The following is a 20,867-nucleotide window of genomic DNA, read 5'->3' as shown; positions in this document are numbered from 1 at the left end:
ATGCTTTTGTTTTTCTTTTGACAATTTCCCCCCCAATTTAAACTTACAATTACAGCTGGACAAGAAACAGGAGCTCAGGTGAGGCATCCGAGGCTTCGTGCTGTGGTTGCCTGGCTGTCCCCAAACATCTCAGCATCTGTGTGTGATTACGAGCAGCAGAGGGGAGGAAAAAACGTGTGGATCAGGTGTGAGCATTTTTCCTAAATGTTCTCCTTCCTGCTTTTCCACCCTGGTTTTGGAAAGTCCCTTGTGCTACTCTAAAGAAAACCAAGGTGCCTCCCCCAGGAATGTGCCGTGGCCTGGCCGTGGGCTCTGTCCGCTTTGGTCCTGACTCCACGAGGGAAATGACCCCGAAAGGAGCTGGAATCTAAGGGCTGGCGTTTGTTCCTGTGGTGGAGACACACACTTCCAAAGATGTGAAAAATCCTCCCTGTTCTAAGTCATTTTGCTTCCTGCCTCCGACATGAAAAGGGGGCCGTGTTCTCTTTGAGGGGGTGTGCAGTCCACTCTGGTATGAGGTAAAGGCACTTTATATTATTTTATTGTCTGTGTAAAATGAACTGTCACCTCCCAGATTCTTACACAGGAGTCTCAGTCTTACTTAGTTATCTGAGGAACGAACCCAGGGGCGGGAACAGTTCACCAGAGACTGAACTACCACTGAAGTGTGGAGGAGAGCCATTCCAAGATGGAAGATGTTTCCCAGTGCCGAGTGAGGTGATGGAAAATCAAAATCCAGACAAGTATGTACAGAAATGTAGAAAGCGTACCTCCTCTCCACCTTCACGCAGTACTTAGGGCTTGCTTTTGTAAAGTGCCTTTCATACAAACTGCTTCCAAAACCACTTTACAGTTCATAAAAAGCTCTGTATTAGTCATTTGTTGGTGTCAGTAATAAATCATGGTAGAGGGAGAGGAAAAAACTACATTCAGGGATGACACTGCTGTCAGCTGTCCGTGCGGTGGGGACAGGTTGAAGATGGGCGCTGGGGCCCAGCAGGGCGGATCTAGGTCGTCAGCTCTCCTCTTGCTGGGTCTGATGCGGCTCTGTCAAGCAAGGAGAACCACTTTTTGAGCAGTAACTGCGAAGACTGGCTTCTCAGTATTCCTCTCTCTTCCCCACCTCCCTGTGGCCCCACCTGTCCAATTTGTAAGGCAGAGATACCAAACCACACAAATTGCCACTCATTAGACAGTTTTAAGTATAACTAAGTTGAAGGTGAAAGCTTGAAAACAGGTACACGCTGAAGAAATTTTGGGAAAAGAAGAAATTTGACCAAATTCAGCCAAGACCCATACTCAGTCTTGAGCCACCTTCAGGCCCCAACAAGAGATTTTCAAACAGTGAACCTCTGTAAAACACAGTTTATTCTGGAGGCTGAAATAGAACCTGAGTTATTAGTTTTATACGGTAGAAGTGAAAAGTTTTTGAAGCTTTTCTTTGTTAAGAGCAAGCAGTTTCTCTTCGGTGTTTGTGAAATGGGAACAGTAGGTGGCGATGTTTCCTTGTCTTGGGGGGTAAATAGCTGTTAGAAGCCAGTGGACTGAGGCAAGGACGTTTAAAATCTGGGGTTAAAATGTTGTTTCAGTTGTGTTAGAAATGTTCATATTGCATCCCACTGGAAACTAAAACATTCTCCTCAGATCTTCATGAGCTTTTTATACCTTTCTGCAGTGTTGAGGCTGTGCTTTTATGTTGAAAATTGTGACCAGAGTCGCAGGTGTAGGGAAGGAATTTAAGCTAAGCCCAGGCAAACGCCTCAAAGACGCAGACGGGAGCTGACAAAAATCTATCAAATTGTCAGTTTTGAAAAAGTACTCCGGATATTTGTTTGGAAGAAATGGTAGACAAATTGGGAGTTGATATACTTCCACAATAGCAAATTTCAGGAAGTAATAATACAAAAAGTAATGCCAATAATAATATCACACATACGTCTACCATTTATTGAGTGTTTGCTATGAGCCAAGTGCTGTGCTAAGTATTTCCCAAATTGGCTATTACGTAATTCTCAGAAAAACCTGTAAGGTAGGTATCACTTCTCCCATTTTACAGATGAGGTCGCTGACTTTTAGAAAGTTTCAAGATTTTTCCTGAGATGTTACGGTTAGTCACTTGCTTGGCCAGAATTCCATTTGAAGCCGGTCTGACTTTTTACTGGCTTCTCCAAACTGTAAAAAGAATTTCTCTCACTTTTCTGAAGCCAGTCAAGATAAAGGGAAGTTTTACTGTTTTCAGAATGAACCTTAAAAATTTAGATATGAGATATATAAATTTCAGAAATGGGGAATAAAGAAGTCTGTGGGGTTTGAGGACTTTTTTTTTTTTTAATTCTTAGACCCTCCTATATCCTACCCAAAATAATCAGATCAAGTTTGTGTGTGTGTATGAGTGTGTATCATATATATATATAATACGGCAAATGGCGTTATGTACCAAAAGGTCTGCCTGCTTATATTTTAATGACATTATTGCCAATTCAAAAGAGCCATGTGGTGCAAAAATAAGTTTTCAAAAACTGCCATCTCATGAATCAATAAAAATCTTTCTTAACCATTCTACCTTTAGGTGTAAGTTCATGTCAAGGAAATACTTTTTCCACAGGGGCACTAGGCCATAACTTTTTCTTATTGGCAAACTGCTATTTATGGTGCATCCATAGTGATGCATGTCCTTAGATCCTAGCATGCCTCCTTTCCACGGGGAGGTTGAGGGTGACAACAGATAAACCCACAGCCGGGACAAGGAAGCTCACCAGAGTCTCCGTAGTACCGAACATATGTACCTCCCTTGTGAATTCAAGGAAACTCATTAGAACCAATCAAATCCTTCTGAAATGTCAACACCATGGGAAAGAATTCCCTGAGTATGTACTTGTGAAGTTAGTTACACTTCAGATATGCACAATGAGAAAAGCATAAAAAAGCCCTTCCAAAGTTGCCTTTGAAATATCTTGACTTGGAGAACTTAGGTTGGAAGAATTGGAAAGGCAGAAAAAATCTGCCAATCTAGTTCCCAGTGGGGGTTTGCTCATGGCTTTTAATGTGAAGTGAAGGGCAACCAAACCACTCCACATCTCCCTTAATTTACTTCCGGATGGTTCATGAGTCTTTATGGGAAAGGGTACAAATCTGGGTAACTACCAACCCCAAACCTGATACAAGAGCCCAGGCCTACCCCTCAAGTTCACAAGGTCAGGCAAAAGTACAAATGGAAGCCCTGTACCATATTTTCTCATTGTAATGCTATAAATCAAGGTAAAACCTGTTGAATAAAATATGTTTGATTGTACTAAGCTGACAAATCTACCTTCCTAATAGCCTAGAAAGAGTCTGGGATCTCAGAGCCCTCAAGGTTCTGTCCAGAACGTGGACATGCAGGGAGAGCTGACTCCTAGCTGCTCAAGACACCTTGTGTGCATGTGTGTGGACACCCCAATCCACATGTGCGTGTTCCATCCATTCTCCTCACAAACAGCAGCCCCTTGGGCCTTGTGAACTGCCCTTTGGAGGAAGGACTCAGAGAAGAAGCTGGTGTTGGTTCTAGAAGCTGATTGGGGGCCATTGCAGTGGGAAGTTCTGGGGACCATGTTTGAGTCGGAGGTTCAGTGAGGGCTCTGGGTCACCATGTTTCCTTGACCCTGCAGATTTTCCACTCCATGAAGAGGGGCACAACAGAGGATGGTCAAGGTAAGGCAGGCAAAATACAGGGCCTAGCTGGGCCCTCTTGTGAGGTCTAAATGCACCAAGTATAAGATGCTCCGTAGTTAGTCAAAGGTATCTGTAGAGGTCAGCTTTCTCGGTAGAAAAGGAGATCATGAGAAGAGATAGAAGTTCCAAAACAGAAAAGGAAGGCAGGAAGAAGAGTCAAGAGAACATCTCTCAGCAGAGGCAGGAGGGAGGTAAATTATCCACATTGCACAGCTCAGGCAGAGGAGACCAGAGATGAGCCAGTGGCCTGAAGAAAAGTATCGCCCCCTGAACTGTGGGACCAGCATTTTAGAAATTAGAAAAGTATATGCATCTTTCAGCATTGTCATTAAAATAAAAGGAAATCTCAATGTTACAGGAGTTAATATTTTGGTTATTGGAAACATAACATGCTTACAATCATGCTTGTATTTCCAGTTAGGAGGGTCAGAGCCACTCGGGGTCCCTCAGTCTCATATGGTGGGAAGAACGTCTAGAATGACCTGGGCAACCTCGCAGTCAGCCTTCCTGAGGAGCTGCACCATTGACATTCGCCCAGGCTGCAGCCGCTCAGCTGGACCCAAGGTGCGTCTGGTCTTGATTCTACTTGTAATCAGGGGCCATTGCACACACTCCCCCACTCTTAGGACTCAGCCTCTCTCTCCCACCACTTTCTACTTCTACTCCTTAGTGTGGTCCATCTGCAAACCTTTTCAAGAGAGACTCTGATTGGATTGTCCTTATCTACTATGAAACCCACTGTCAGGACACAAAATCCTGTCAGGCTCCTCTCAGCACCCTGGTCTAGGCGGTGACTATTAGCGGAGGTACTGAGCACTTCGAATCCACCCTGACCTCAGTGACTGTCCACTTGACCTGTGGCTGAGGTGGGCCTCAGACTCACGCCTGACCTGATTCATGAGCCTGATACAGTGGGCTGCACGAGGCAACCTAGGCTAGTCCAAACCTGAGGCCAGTAAGTGTGAAGGTCAGTGGTGTATTGATTTTCTAAAACCAGGCAAATCTTGCCTGTGGTGTCTTTTAAAGCTCAACAAAAGGCAAAACATACAAAGGAAACGATTGAACAGAAGGGGAGACATCAGGTTGGCTGAACATTTTCTAGTGTTCTGCTTTGGCTTCCTGCAGTGTGAAACGAAAGGTTTGGATTAAATGGTCTCCAGGTCTGTTGGGGGCATCCGTTTCTATGATTTGACTTCATGTCCTGGGCTGCAGCATCGTCTTACGGAGGCGAACACTGAGTGTTCCCTGATGCCGGTGTAGCACCATTCCCACACGGTAACGGCCTGCTCTGCTTTCGTAACCCCCTTGGAGAGAGGTGTCACCTCCCTGTCCTCTTTCCTCCAGGAATTCTGTTATGTGCCAGACCTCAGGAGGTCATTTTCAAAATCCACATCTCAGAAAAAACATAGGCCTTTGGTGACCACAGTGTTGAGGGAGCCTGGCAGAGGCTTTGCCAGGAGCCACACTGTTGATCCTGGCAGAGTTTCTGCCCTGATGTGGACAGGGCCTGGGAGACCAGCCTCCCTGGCTCCCACTCCCTGACCCTGCTCCCCTGCTGGGCAGTAAGGCCTGGGTTTCTGAGACTCCCAGTGGGAGCCAGGCAGCTTGCCTCAGGCCAGGGGTTTGTGGCCTGTGCCCACGGCCTCCAAAGCCAGCCTTAATGTGCTCAGCTGAGCTTGTGCCCACAGACCCACGGCTGGAAGATGACTCAGGGCCAGCTGCAATCAGACCCTGGGCCAGACTGGTCTTATGAAAACTGGAATATTGCAGATCACACCTAAAGCGTATGTCATATAAAATGAATGTAGTGGGAGGACATGAAGAATTAACTGGGGTTCCCCACCTCTTTCCACTGCTATGTCTTGCCAGTTGGACTGAGACCAGAGCCTGGCATTGTCCCTCAGGCTGGAGAGGAGTGTCAAGAGGGAACTGAAGAACAAAGACAGCAGATTCTGAGCTTTTAATTTCAAAGACTTGGATTCAGGTATTTTCAGGAGCTTGAGATAATCAGATAAACTAGTACCCATCCCACCTCCATCTCCACTAAATAAAGGTGCCCTAGGCTGGGGGAAAGGGTTGTTGAGGAGAGAAAGGAAATAAGAGTTTGAATTGACTGTGCATGTGGTGGTGGTTGAAGGGAGGGAGGACTCTGAACCAGAGCCTGTCTTATTTCCTGGGCCAGACCTGGGGAGGAGATAATAATATCCCCAAAAGGTTTGGTGGTCCCAGAGCAAAGTGACTCTGTTACTTGATTCCCAGAGTGCAGCCTTGGGAAGAAGCTCCACGTCCGGTGTGTATCTTTGAGGCCAATAGACCTGAGGGAAACTCATGGAGGCTCCATCAGGCTCAGCCTCACCCCTCAAAGGGGTGTGGGAGAACACCCAAAGGTTTCAGTGGCCCACTGAGTAGGGCACGGAAGAGAGCAGACAGAGAGAGCCTACAACCCCTGGGAGCCATGGCTGTCAGGTAGGGAGGGCACAGAGTAAGCTGCGTGGACCTGAAAGATGGAGACCAGAAGTCCTTGGACATGTCAGGAAATGCCCATGGGGCTGTGTGGAGAGCTGGCGGCAGCCAAGGGCCATGATGGGAGGACTGTGGGCATCATGGGAATCAGGTGGACTGTTCTCCTCTGCATGCCACACCCTCAGGTACACCCCTCAGCTCTTCTCTCTCTCAGTCCAGGGTTTTGGCCGTGAGTCTGTGTGGGTAATCTTGTATTTGTATGTGTGTCATCTTGTATTTTGTTTGCTTACAATTTTTTGAAAATTATACTTTAGCATCCTTAGAGTCCCTCTCTAGACCTAATAACTCACTTGGCATAAATAAGCAAACAAACTAAGCTGGCTCTATCTAGCCCCGCTTATTAGAATGTGTGTGTGGGTACTTGTTGCCCTTCGTACTTGGTTGCAATTCCAAGAGAGGAAACATCTCACTTAATATCCTATGTCAAGTAGGTATTATTTTTACCATTTTACACATGAATAAAGTGTGGTTCAGAGAAGTAAAGTACATTGCCCAAGCCTGCACAGCTAATGGTAGCAGAGATGGGATTTGCACTCTGCAAGTTTCCCAAGACTCTGCTTTTCCGTCACATCACACAAACTCCCTACTACTAGCCTAAGTCAAACATCAAGTTGTATATGGAGAAATAATTCAACATTGAATAACCTTTCAGCACACACATACAAACACAGAGAAAAGAAAAGAAAGAGTAGAAAGGAAAATCTGCACTCAATTCCAAACAAAACAAAACAAACTCAAACCCCATAAAATAATAACTGCTTCCTTCCATGCTTTATCCACAGGCACCCCAAATACAACATGTCCCACACTGAGCTCATGTCCTTTCTCCCACCCCAATCTGCTCTTCCTCCTGTGTTTCTGAACTTGGTTGGTGGCAATACCACCCAAACCATGTCCCCTCAAATTAGAAACCAAGTTGTCATTTTTTACTTCTTTCTCTCTAACCCTCCTCTCCTTTAGTGCCAAACTATTAGCCCTCAGAGTTGGAATACTCTTCAGTAAATCTTTTTCTTTCTGTTTATTTCCTCTGCTGATACTTAAGAGTGGCCTTCAGACTTTTTTTTACCTAAATACCACCCAAAATAATTTTGAAAAACTATGTAACTCCTATATATTAGTAAGCTTCCCTCTAAAATGTTTCATCATAATTTCAAATATTTGCAAAGAATCTAATGCAACATATTATGAATACTGGCATTTGAAAAGAAAAGCATTTCATTACTCATTATTACTCTTTAAAATGTATCCAATAAAATTTAAATACTAGTGATTGATACTCACTGTCATTCCTTTTAAAAAGTACATGTTTCAAAAAGTCACAGATTAGTGATGTCAGCATCATAGTGGAATGAGCTCTTCCCTTAGACTCTCCCCCTAAGATACAAAAAAAGGATAGTCATATACCAACAGAGGACATTCACACAACACAAAAGACTTCTGAGAGAACTACGCAGCCATACGTCTGAAGGTGGAGCTGCTAGACCCCCTGGAGGAAGTGGAAGGAAATAAGGGGATCTCCTCTCCCTCCCCCAAAGGCAGCAACCCAGGGTGCAGGGCTATGCATGGCTCTGAGAGGGGAGGAGGGGCAGCCCTCCACAGGAACACCTTTGCTCTCCAAGTTCCCTCACAGCCTATGGGAAAGCCCCACACAGAGGTGACTAAGCCATTGCAGGAGTGTCTTCATCAAGCCAGCACCCTAGGAGAGTAGATAATGAGGGCAGAGTGAGAACGGCCCCCTGGGATTGCACAGGTGAAAGAAAGTGTTCCTCTCCCCACCTGGCTCTCCAGCTCAGCCAGTCAGCCAGAGTGCCCCCACATACATCAGAAAAGCAGCAGCTGTGAGCAAGTAAGCCAGGGTCATGGAGGGCTCAGAATACACCACTCTTGACTCCCTCCCCCCAAGTGGTGGCAGGCGGAAGCTGCAACTGAATACTATCACTATGCGGAGGATCAAATCCATACTATCAAATAGTATGAAAAATATATTAGCAATCCAGATCAGAAGGAAAATGACAAGCACCCAGAAATCAATACTGAAGTCACAGAAATATATAATCTAAATGACAGAGAATTCAAAATAGCTATCATACAAAAACTCAACAAGTTACAAGAAAATGCAGTTAGTTCAATGAAATTGGGAACTTCTTCACAAAAGAGATTGAAACTAAAGAGAAATGAATCAGAAATGTTGGAGATGAAAAACACAATGGATGAGATAAAGAAACATCTGGACACCCTGAACAACAGAACTGATATTATGGAGAAGTGAGTCATCAGTCTAGAGGACAGAAATACAGAAATGCTTCAGATGGAGGAGAGAGAACTAAGACTAAAAAGAAATGAAGAAAGTCTCCAAGGAATATCTGACTCAATTAGGAAATGCAACATAAGGATTATAGGTATTACAGAGGGAGAAGAGAAAGAGAATGGAGCAGAAAGCTTGTTCAAAGAAATAGCAGGTGAGAACTTGCCAAACCTGGAGAAGGAGCTGGAAATACAAATGAAAGAACCTAATAGATCTCCTAATTATATCAATGTAAAAAGACCTTCTCCAAGGCATATAGTGGTAAAGCTGGCAAAAGTCAATGACAAAGAAAAAATTTTAAGGGCAGCAAGGCAGAAGAAAATAACTTACAAAGGAAACCTTATCAGGCTTTCAGTGGGTTTCTCAGCAGAAATATTACAGGCTAGGAGAGTGGAATGAGATATTCAAAATTCTGAAAGACAAAAACTTTCAGCCACAAATACTCTATCCAGCAAAAATATCCTTCAGATGTGATGGAGAAATAAAAACTTCTCAAGAAAAACAAAAGCTAAGGGAGTTCATCACCACAAGACACTCCCCACCCCCACACGAAATGCTGAAGAAGGCCCTCATACTGGAAAAAAAAAAAAAGAAAGAAAGGGTTTACAAAGCCTTGAGTGAGGAGATAAATAGGTAGAAAAAAATCAGAAAATTGCAGGTCTCTATCAAAACAGGTTAGCAAACACTTAATTAAAACATTAAAGATAAAAGGAAGGAAAACATCAAAAATAACTATAATCTCATCATTTTAACCACAAACTCACAATCCAAGATGGAATAAGTTGTGACAATAATAACTTAGAAGGGGAAGGGGAAAGGGATAGAATCAGCTTAGTCTTAGAAACAAGAGGCTAACAGAACATGGACTATCTCATCTACAAGATTTTTTTTATACAAACCTCATGGTGACCACTAAACAAATCATCAGAACAGAGACACAAATGATAAATAAAGAGAAAACTAAGAAAACCATCATAGAGAGCTACCAAACTGAATTGGTAGTCTGAAATACATGGGACGAGAAACAAGAGAAATGCAGAAGAACCAGAAAACGAGCAATAAAATGGCAGCATTAAGCCTTTATATATCAATAATCATTCTAAAGGTAAATGGATTGAATTCTCCAACCAAAAGACACAGAGTGGTGGGATGAATTAAAAGCCAGGACCCAACAATACGCTGGCTCCAGGAAAAACATCTCATCTCTAAAGACAAACACAAGCTCAGAGTGAAGGAATGAAAGATGATACTCCAAGCTAATGGCAAACAAAAGAAAGCAGGTATTTCCATAGTTACACAAAGTAGACTTCAAAACAAAACAGTTAATGAGAGACAAAGAAGAGCAGTTTATAAAAGGGACACTCCACCAAGAAGACATAACACTGAAAAATATATATGCACCAACACAGGTGCACCACAGTACATAAAGCAAGTACTAAAAAACCTAAAAGGAGATATTAATGACAGTACAATAATAGTAGGGGACATTAACACCCCACTTGCATAAATGGATAGATCATCCAGACAGAGAGTCAACAAGGAAATAGTGGATTTAAATGAAAAACTAGACCAGATGGACTTAATAGATATATATTGAACACTCCATTCAAAAAGAGCAGAATACACATTCTTCTCAAGTGCATGTGGAACATTCTCAAGGAGAGACCATATGTTGGGAAACAAGGCAAGTCTCAATAAACTTAAGGAGATTGAAATCACATCAATCATCCTTTCCAACCATAATGCTTAGAAACTAGAAATCAACAACAAGAAAAAAGCTGGGAAAGTGACAAACATGTAGAGACCAAACACCATGCTACTGAACAACCAGTAGATAATTGAAGAAATTAAAGGAGAAATCAAAAAATATCTTGAGGCAAATGAGAATGAAAATACACCATATCAACTCATATGGGGTGCAGCAAAAGCAGTCCTAAGAGGGAAATTCACAGTAATACAGGCCCACCTTAACAAATAAGAAAAATCTCAAATAAGCAATCTTAAATACCATCTAAGAGAATTAGAAAAAGAAGAACAAGCAAAGTCAGCAGAAGGAGAGAAATAATAAAAATTAGAGGAGAAAGAAGTGAAATTGAAACAACAACAAAAAAACAGTTGAAAGGATAAATGAAACAAAGAGCTGGTTCTTTGAGAAGATAAACAAAATTGACAAACACTTAGCCAGACTCACTAAGAAAAAAATAAAGAAGGCTCAAATAAATAAAATTATAAATGAAACATGAAAAATTACACCAGATACCACAGAAATACATAGGATTATAAGAGAATACTATGAAAACCTATATGCCAACAAATTGGACAATCTAGAAGAAATGGATAATCCTTAGACTCATACAACCTCCCAAAACTGAACCAAGAAGATACAGAGAATCTGAATAGACCATGACAAGTAAAGAGATTGAAACAGTAATCAAAAACCTCCCAAAAATAAAAGTCCAGGACCAGACGGCTTCTCTGGAGAATTCTACCAAACATTCAAAGAAGATTTAATACCTATCCTTCTCAAATTATCCCCAAAAGTTGAGGACGATGGAACACTTCCTAGCACATTCTATGAGGCCAACATCACCCTGATGCCAAAGCCAGATAAAGAAGGAAAATTACAGGCCAATACTGCTGATGAATATAGATACAAAAATCCTCAACAAAATGTTGGCAAACTGATTACAGCAATACATTAAAAAGATCATACACCATGATCAAGTGAGATTTATACCAGGGACACAGGGACGGTTCAACATCCACAAATCAATAAATGTGATACACAACATTGACAAAATGAGGAATAAAAACCACATGGTCATCTCAATAGATTCAGAGAAAGCATTTGACAGGATCCAACATCCATTTATGATAAAAACTCTTAATAAAATGGGTATAGAAGAAAGTACCTCAACATAATAAAGGCCATATATGAGAAACCCACAGCCAACATCATACTCAGTGGGGAAAAACTGAAAGCCATCCCTCCAAGAACAGGAACAAGACAAGGGTACCCATTTTCGCCACTCTTATTCAACATAGTACTGGATGTTTCGGTCAGAACAATTAGGCAAGAAACAGAAATAAAAGGAGTCCAAATAGGCAATGATGAAGGGAATCTCTCACTATTTTCAGATGACATGATTTTATATATAGAAAACCCTAAAGAATCCATCAGAAAACTATTAGAAATAATCAACAACTACAGCAAAGTTGCAAGGTACAAAATCAACTTACAAAGATCAGTTGCATTTCTATACTCTAATAACAAACTAGCAGAAAGAGAATTCAAGAATACAATCAAAACAAAAAGAATAAAATATCTAGGAATAAATTTAAACAAAGAGGTGAAAGACCTATACAATGAAAACTATAAGACAGTATTGAAAGAAATTGATGATGACACAAAGAAGTGGAAAGATATTTCATGCATATGGATTGGAAGAATAAATATACTTAAAATGTCCATACTACCTAAAGCAATCTACAGATTCAATGCAATCCCAATCAGAATCCCAATAACATTCTTCACAGAAATAGAACAAAGAATCCTAAAATTCATATGGGGCAACAAAAGACCCTGAATAGCTAAAGTAATCCTGAGAAAAAAGAACAAAGCTGCAGGCATCACAATCCCTGACTTCAAAATATACTACAAAGCTACAGTTACCAAAACAGCATGGTACTGGTACAAAAACAGACACAGTGATCAATGGAACAGAATTAAAAGCCCAGAAATAAAACACATCTATGGACAGCTTATCTTTGGCGAAAGAGCTAAGAACATACAATGGAGAAAAGAAAGTCTCTTGAATAAATGGCATTGGGAAAACTGGACACATCCAAAGGAACAAAAGTAGACCGTTATCTTTTGCTATACACAAAAATTAACTCAAAATGGATCAAAGACTTGATGGGATTACCTGAAACCCTAAAACTCCTAGAAGAAAATATAAGTAATATACTCTTTGACATTGGTCTTAGAAGGATCTTTTTGAATACCATATCTACTGGGACAAGGGAAACAAAAGAAAAAATAAACAAGTGGGACTTCATCAGACTAAAGAGCTTCTGCAAGGCAGAGGAAACCAGGAATGAAACGAAAAGACAACCCACAAACTGAGAGAAAGTATTTACAAATAGTATATCTGACAAGGGGTTAATCTCCAAAATATATAGAGAACTCACACAACTCAACAATAAAAAAACAAACAACCCGATCAAAAAATGGGCAGAGGACTTTTCCTCTTTGTTTGGAAAAACAGACATTTTTCCAAAGAAGATATACAGATGGCCAATAGACACATGAAAAGATGTTCAGCATCACTAACCATCAGGGAAATGCAAATCAAAACTATACTAAGATATCACCTCATACCTGTTAGAATGGCTATAGTCACCAAGACAAAAAATAACAAGTATTGGAGAGGATGTGGAGAAAAGGGAACCCTCATACACTGCTGGTGGGAATGCAAACTGGGAAATCCACTATGGAAAACAATATGGAGATTTCTCAAAAAATTAAAAGTAGAAATACCATATGACCCAGCTATCTCACTACTGGGTATTTATCCAAAGAACTTGAAATCAACAATTCAAAGAGACTTATGCACCCTGTGTTCATTGCAACATTACTCACTATAGCCAAGAAGTCAAAGCAACCCAAGGGCCCACTGACTGATGATTGGATAAAGAAGATGTGGTACATAGATACAATGGAATACTACTCAGCCATAAAAAAGACAAAATCGTCCCATTTGCAGCAACATGGATGGACCTGGAGGGTATTATGTTAAGCAAAATAAGCCAGACAGAGAAAGACAAACACCATATGATTTCACCCATATGTGGAAGATAAACAAACACACGGACAAAGAGAACAGATTAGTGGTTACCAGAGGGGAAGAGGGTTGGGTGGTGGGCACAAAGGGTGAAAGGATACATTCATATGGTGACTGACAAACAGTAATATACAACTGAAATTTCACAATGTTATTAACTGTTATGACCTCAGTAAAAAAAAAAGTAAAAAAAATACATGCTTCAACAAATGGTGTTGGTACAATTTGATGTCCATGTGAGAAAACCTGAAACTTTACACAAGAATTAACTCAAATTTTTCGGACCTAAATTTAAAACCTAAAACTATAAAACTTCTAGGAGAAAATCTGTGTAATCTTGGGTTAGTAAAGTGGTTTTAGATGTGACCTGTAAACACAGTCTGTAAAAGAAAAAAATTGATTAATTAGAACTTACCAAAATTAAAAACTTTTGCTCTGTGAAAAACACTTTAAAGAGGACGAAAAGACAAGCCATTGACTGGGAGAAAATATTTGTAACTCATATATCTGGCAAAGGACTTGTATCTCTCAAGACCCTATAATAATTTTAAAAACCCAACCTAATAAAACTTTTTTTTAAAGATTTTATTTTTTTCGTTTTTCTCCCCAAAGCCCCCCGATACATAGTTGTATATTCTTCATTGTGGGTCCTTCTAGTTGTGGCATGTGGGACGCTGCCTCAGTGTGGTTTGATAAGCAGTGCCATGTCGGCGCCCAGGATTGGAACCAATGAAACACTGGGCCGCCTGCAGCAGAGTGCGCGAACTTAACCACTCGGCCACGGGGCCAGCCCCAAAACCAAACCTAATAAAATTTTTGACAAAATATTTGGATATTTCACTAGAAAAAAGATTCATAGATGGCAAATAAGTATATGATATAAAAAAATGCTAAATGTCCTTAAGGAAATGCAAATTAAAACTACAATGTGATACCATTAAACATCTATTAGAATAGCTAAGATTAAAAAACAAAACCCCAAAATCTAACAATACCAAGTGCTGGTGAGAATGTGAAGCAACTGTAAGTCTCATGCATTGTTGGTGAGAAAAATGCATGCACCCCGATGTTCATTGCAGCATTACTCACTGTAGCCAAGAATGGTACAGCCACGTAAAATGATACAACAAACAGCTTGGCAGTTTCTTTCAGTTAAAAATGTACTTGCTATGTGACTAAGCAATCCCACTTCTAGCAGTTTACCCAAGGGAGATGGAAACCTATGCTCACACAAAGACCTGTATGCAGATGGTTATAGCAGCTTTATTCATCATGGCCAAAACCTGAAAACAACTCAAATGTCCTTTAACTGGTGAATGGTGAACAAACTGTAATCTAGCCACACAATGGAATACTACTGAGCAATAAAAAGGAATGGACTGTTGATAAGCACAGTAAAATGATTGAAGTCAGACCCCAAGGGTTGTATAATTCCATTTATATGGCATTTTGGGAAAGATAACACTATTTTGGAAAAATTAACACTATAACACTGTCCCAACCATTGATACGGTGGTTACCAATGGTTCAGAGTGGGGGAGCGATAGCTCACAAAGGGTCAGCATATGAAATTTTGGGGGGCGGTGCAGCTATTCTGCATCTTGATTGTGGTGATGACTACATTTGTCAAAATCTGTAGAACAATAAACTACAAACAGAGAATTTTACTGCATGTAAATTTAAAAATATGTATACATATACATGAACTACATCTTCTTTCATAACTGAAGGTTTTTACAGCATCCTTTTTTCTCTTTAATTTGCATTTCCATTTTGCCCCCTCCAGGAATTTTATCCTATTGTAATATATTTTTATACTTCAAAGTCTATTGATAACCCCATTGTACTTATCTTTCACTAAGAATATGTAAATTGAAAATTAAAACATTTTAAAAAATTTCATGTGATCATAAGTCTATATACAATTTAAAAATGCTGGTTAGAGTTATTTCTACCATTAATAGTAGTTCAAAATGGACCAAAACAGCAGAAATATATTATAAATTTTGATAATTAATAAACATAAATTTATATAAAAAATTTACATAAAAAGTAAAATTGTTTTGGAAGCACATCTGCTAATAGATGGATGTTTATATTTTAAATCATCCCTTTGTTTACGTCTCCCCCACCCCCAAGTCTTTCCATCCGAGGACATTACACTGTAGTAAGATTCTGGGTGGTGAGAGGGATGCCTTTCTTTCATGAAGTAGGAAAAGGGTGGTTGTGGAAGGAGAACCAGCGCAGCCACCCAGCCACGGCTAGTGTGTTCTCAGGCTGACAGCTCGAGGAAAGAGAACAGATGGAGGCTGAAGGTGGGCCTGGGTACCACTCGGAAAGACTTGCACACCTGCTGCCTTAGAGGGCAGCCTTCCCCGTCTCTGCCCTGGCCATTTCAGCAGCTTTAATCCCTGCTCTCCCTTCCGATCCGTCCCCCACCCAGCCTTCAAGCTTATCTCTCTGACTGACAAACTTGACCATTTTCCTCCTTGGCTTAAAAAGTTCACTGCCAAAATCTCCCCTCTCCCCTCCCACCCTCCGTAGACAAGACCCTCTTTATCTACTATATCCAAACTCCTGAGCTGCTCCCTTCGTGATCTAATCACGAACACCCCCATTTTATCCTTATCTGTCCCCACCTCTGCCCCTATCCCCCTGCCTCCCCTTTGAGTCCGAGCATTTTGAGAGTCAGCTCCATACATTTCTCAGCTCTGTGTTCGTGTGCCTAGCAGAGTGCCTGTCATGTAACAGTCTTTTGGGGAGTAGCAGAAAATTGATGTCAGAGAAAAGGAAAGAAGAATATTGTTCTTTCCAAATCACCATAAAATGTTTTAGTATGGAGTAGAAAGAGACAGAGAGTGCTTACACCTATCAAACATTAAGGTTTATAGGATCCTAAAATGATTGGTCTATGCCTGTGTGGCATTTTAATGTTTTTATGGAAAGGATATGCCAGATGTGGGCCTTGCCTCTTTGGGCTGTAAAGTCTGACCATGAAGGGGCCACGTGTGTGTTCTCTCCACTTCTTCACACAGGGTGGGCTCTAAATATATATTAAATGACAATGAATTGCCAGAGGGTTAGGCTGGTTTGTTAATCTTGGCACTCAGGTTAACCAGGGTGATGTTAATAGTGAAATTCCCTTTTGAACACAGCCCCTTTTCATCCACAATATGACATAATGTGGCTTTGAAGTCTCATTTTATGAAGGGGAGGACAAAAAGAATGTTAGTGTTATAAAGTTCCAGTACTGGGTTTCCCCTGAATGTGTCTTTTGATTGTACTTCCATAAAAAAGGCTCAGTGGCAGCAGACAGGGACCTCTCCTGTTCTGTCCAAGAAGGAAGCTGAATGAAGGGAACAATTGCCAAGGTGATCTGTACAACAGCCTCAGCCTGCATGGGAAGCCTGCGTGCTGAACCCTGACTCCAGAACAAGTTCATGTCACCAGAAGGGGCCAGATATTCTAAGAGGGAGGGGAATGTCACGGAGTCAAGTGACAGCATCAGTCACTAGCCCTCATGGTGGGATCAAGGTCCAACCACAGAATGCCTTTGGGTTCCCGGCTCCCGTCCCCCACAAGAGGCTGACTGGCATTCTTACAATAGTTCAGTTTTACTTACTGTAAAAATGCACAAATCTTTATTCAATTTGGCATCTCCATGGCCTCTCCAGATAATGTGTCACAGACACATTTGAGCCTTTTGGAAGCCCTGGGGCTTCCTGGCAAGGTTCGTAAAGGAAGCCATTAGCAGAGGCAGCCACAGGCCCATGGGTTAGTTCCCATCCATTGTCAACCTGGCCTTCCCTCTGGTCCCAGGCCGATAGCTGCTCTATGACACGTCGCTTTGACAGATCTCCCAAATCATGGAGAGTCCCAACAGCTTTAAAGGGCTCAGTGCATAAAAGTCTAAATTCTGTAGATGGAATGAGTCTGGAAATTCAAGTAAAGGAAATTGCTGGCTTTTTAACTGAAAGAAGACAGTGCTACATACAGATGGGTGGAATCAAGAGAGGTGGTGGGAGGGTCACAGACAAAGAACCGAGCGTTCAGCAGTTAAAAAAAAAGACTGTTTCCCTCTCTCCTGCAGCCAGCTGGATACAGTGCAACCCTCTCTTATTAAACGCCCTCCCAAGAAAGCTGAGGGAACAGAGAGCCTGACCAGTAGTCTACTTTGTCCTGGTGGTAGTGGCAGCTGGGAAGAAAGAGGCAGACTTGGAGAATGCGTATGTGGTGCGGAAAAGGGCAGGTTTCCAGAGGGTGGAGGTGCTGATGTCTTAGCCTTTCAGGGCCCAGGTCTCCAGAAGTAGGGAAGATACTGCTTTTCTGGGAGAGAAGATTATGCTAAAAGCTCAGGCAGGCCTAAGTGTATGCCTGGGGGCCTAGGGGGATGAGGCCCATCTCCATGGAGAGGAGACAGTGAAGTATTTATTCTAGGATCTGTGATAGGAATAGAACCCTGGCCTGGATCATGCCTGTGCCTCCTCTACGATTTCCACCTCTGACCACAGGGTTTCCTTGAGAAAATTGTAGCCCCTTGAAGACTTGGAGCACCGTATGTATTTCTTTATCCTCTTTCCCATACTCTGAATGTCATAGCATCAAGTCTGCCCTGATGAAGGAAGCTCCGAGAAGCTGTAAGCTTTTGAGCTAAGGAGTATACAGCAAAAAATGAGTCAGGCAGGAAATAGACTCATAAACACAGGTCAAGTTGGGAGGGACCATAGGAATGATCTGGATTCAATGCTTTTATTCTACAGATAAATTAAACCAAACAAAACATCAACAAATAGTTTCTTACCTGGGTTGTACAGCCGTAGTAGCAGGGGAATCAGAACAAGAATCCATGCTTAGTGATTGCTAATTCAGCACAATTTCTTCTTCACCAGGCTGTTTTAGCACTGGATCCCTACTAAGCTGTGTGTATGCATATGTGTGCATGTGCGTGTGTGTGTGTGTGTATGAGAGAGAGGTGGAGATGGGTACCCATGGGTCCACAGCACACCCACACACATAATTCTAGGCTGATCTATACTAATCTTTGGCAATGACACACTGGCCATTGGTGGGCTCTCTGACCTCATAACACACATACCCCTAGCCTGGCTGTGGTGATGGACAAATATAGTTACGTCTGCTCTTTTGGCTGCTTTGATGAGGCTGACTCACTGACTTCACAAGCTGCTGGCTAGCTTAGGGAATGGTTCACCTCCCCTGGAAGAAGTCACCGACTCAATCTATTTATGGTCCCTTTTTTGTTGATAGGAGGGACCCAAGCTTGCTCTCACTTTGGGCCTATGTGACACATGGTCTTGTGGGAGCAGCAATGTATGTTCCTACTCTGAGTAGGATTGTATCTTTCTGAAGCCCTGTCGTCCATCTGACCTGCTCTGGCCCTACCAAATTCATTGCAACAACGGGCCTCATTTGGCACCATGTTTAGGGTCTTATTGTCCTCCAGAGACAGACACCATGAAGAAAGATGTGAAATTAGCTTATTAAACACCAATTACCTATACTGTTTAAAAACACAATTTAAAAAAAATCCCCTATGAACATTTATTAGAGATCTTAAGGCCAACCCAGGAACAATTAACATGTCCAGGACCTTACCATGCTGCATCTTAATTATGCTTCATTTGCACCAAGGAATTGAGATTTGATTCTTTCTAAACTGTGCTATTGGCTGACCTTGCCAGGATGAGGTCATTAAACACCAGTAATTCTTACCCAGATTCTTTGCAGAAACTACTCATTTCAGCAATCATTTGTTTTACTGTCCCTCTTTGATAAAGCATCTGTTGTAGGTGGCATTGTTCCAATCCCACTTAATCAACAAATTAAACTTTCCCAGGAACATAGAATAATCCCTAAAATTTCTTGAACTGCCCTGGCTTCCTCTGAGCACACTTACAAACACAGCCTGGTAAAAGCTGAAGGGTGACTTATGCTACCAAAATTGGATGTTCTGAATCTTGCCTGGTGGCCTCCTTGGTTTGCACTGGGGACAGCATCCCACATACTGCAAAGAATATGATAAACAGATGGGGATGCAAGCATCTCATAGGCAGGCCCAACTTGTGGGCACTATTAGATAATGCAAGAAATCCTCGGAAACGCTAACTATTTAAACCTCACATTGTCCCACAGTTTATTGCTGAAGCCCCACAGTAAATATTTTTTCTACTCTCCAAAAAACATATTATCATAATTCTCAATATTGATGGCTTGGCTACGATGTCTTTATAAAGTGTGCTTTTAAAATTTAATCTCACGTGGGGAAGGTCTCCCCCTACTCCTTTTTGTTTTTTTAATCAAGAGTGTTTTCTGAGCCCAGATTATATGTAAATATCAAGACTCTCTTTCCTGGCTGGTTTCATTCAATGATAACTCACTTTCCAAGCCAATTACATTGCTCAAGTATTGTACTTCTTACTGCATGTGCCTTCCCCCACCCCACCCCACCGCCATTGTACTGAGAATGACAAGAGGAAAAATAATTCATAATTCTGAAAAGTTACTCAAAATGAACTTTTGAAGAAGGAAACCCAAACCTCCCCTGGTTCAGGGATGGTCCACAGGCTCCCAAGACTCCGACTTTGCTTTCTTTTGATCAAGGTGTAATTTGGGTGTGTCCCTAAGAACTTTACTTTTCTAGAAGGTTTAGGGAAGGAGGGGCTGATGTGTCTAGAAAAGCGGGAGCTGGGATTAAGTGCTGTTTGGTAGCTATCTGATGACCGAGGTGCAGAAAAAATTCTGCCAAATCGTTGAATAAATTAACTTTGACACATAACACTAAGGTGGTTGGAGGTCACACCAAAAGAATTTGTTTCACCTCTTCTAACCTTGACTTTCTCCGTATGGAGAGAAGTGAGGTGGACCGTCAGTCATTTGAGTGTCCTGATCTGAACATGGGGGAGTGTTCACTGCAGGGAAACCAGTGCTGAGCAGGGAATGGAGGGGGACATATGCTGAGCTCCTTCTCTCAGCCTCACTCTGTGCTAGGAGTTGTAAGTGCCCTACTTCATTTGGCCCCAGCAGCAATTTTGGGGAGGTAAACAGTAATTTCTACTTTGCCACTGAAGTGAAATAATTTGCCAAGGTCACGAAGATAGCACATGTCAGAGCTGGACCTCGAATCTTTGTTGTCTAATTCTGCAGCCCGTTGTCTTTGCACTCTCTTACACCACCTAAGGTTAGCCCAGATGTGAAACAAGAAAGGTCTCTTCAGGGGCTGGCCCTATCGCATAGCCATTAAGGTAGCATGTTCCGCTTCGGCGGCCTGGGGTTCGCCAGTTCGGATCCCGGGCGTGGACGTGGTACCGCGGAAGGCGTCCCACGTATAAAGTAGAGGAAGATGGGCATGGATGTTAGCTCAGGGCCAGTCTTCCTCAGCAAAAAGAGAATTGGTGGCAGATGTTAGCTCAGGGCTAATTGTCCTCAAAAAAAAAAAAAAAAAAGAAAGGTCTCTTCATGTCTAGTTG

General features: G+C 41.8%; 1 long non-coding RNA gene across 3 annotated transcripts in view; it reads left to right on the top strand.

Annotated features, from left to right (window-relative positions):
- LOC123290122 (uncharacterized) overlaps positions 1 to 20,867 on the top strand; it is a 124,341-nt gene that overhangs the window by 18,746 nt on the left and 84,728 nt on the right. For all 3 annotated transcript variants that reach the window (XR_011505854.1, XR_011505852.1, XR_011505853.1), the window contains exons 2-3: positions 4,129 to 4,275; positions 5,581 to 5,695. This is a non-coding gene — a long non-coding RNA (uncharacterized lncRNA). The remainder of the gene's footprint in view (positions 1 to 4,128; positions 4,276 to 5,580; positions 5,696 to 20,867) is intronic.

Source organism: Equus asinus, chromosome 9 (assembly GCF_041296235.1).
Source record: "Equus asinus isolate D_3611 breed Donkey chromosome 9, EquAss-T2T_v2, whole genome shotgun sequence".
Taxonomy (NCBI): Eukaryota; Metazoa; Chordata; class Mammalia; order Perissodactyla; family Equidae; genus Equus; species Equus asinus.
This window is presented reverse-complemented; position numbering and strand designations above follow the sequence as displayed.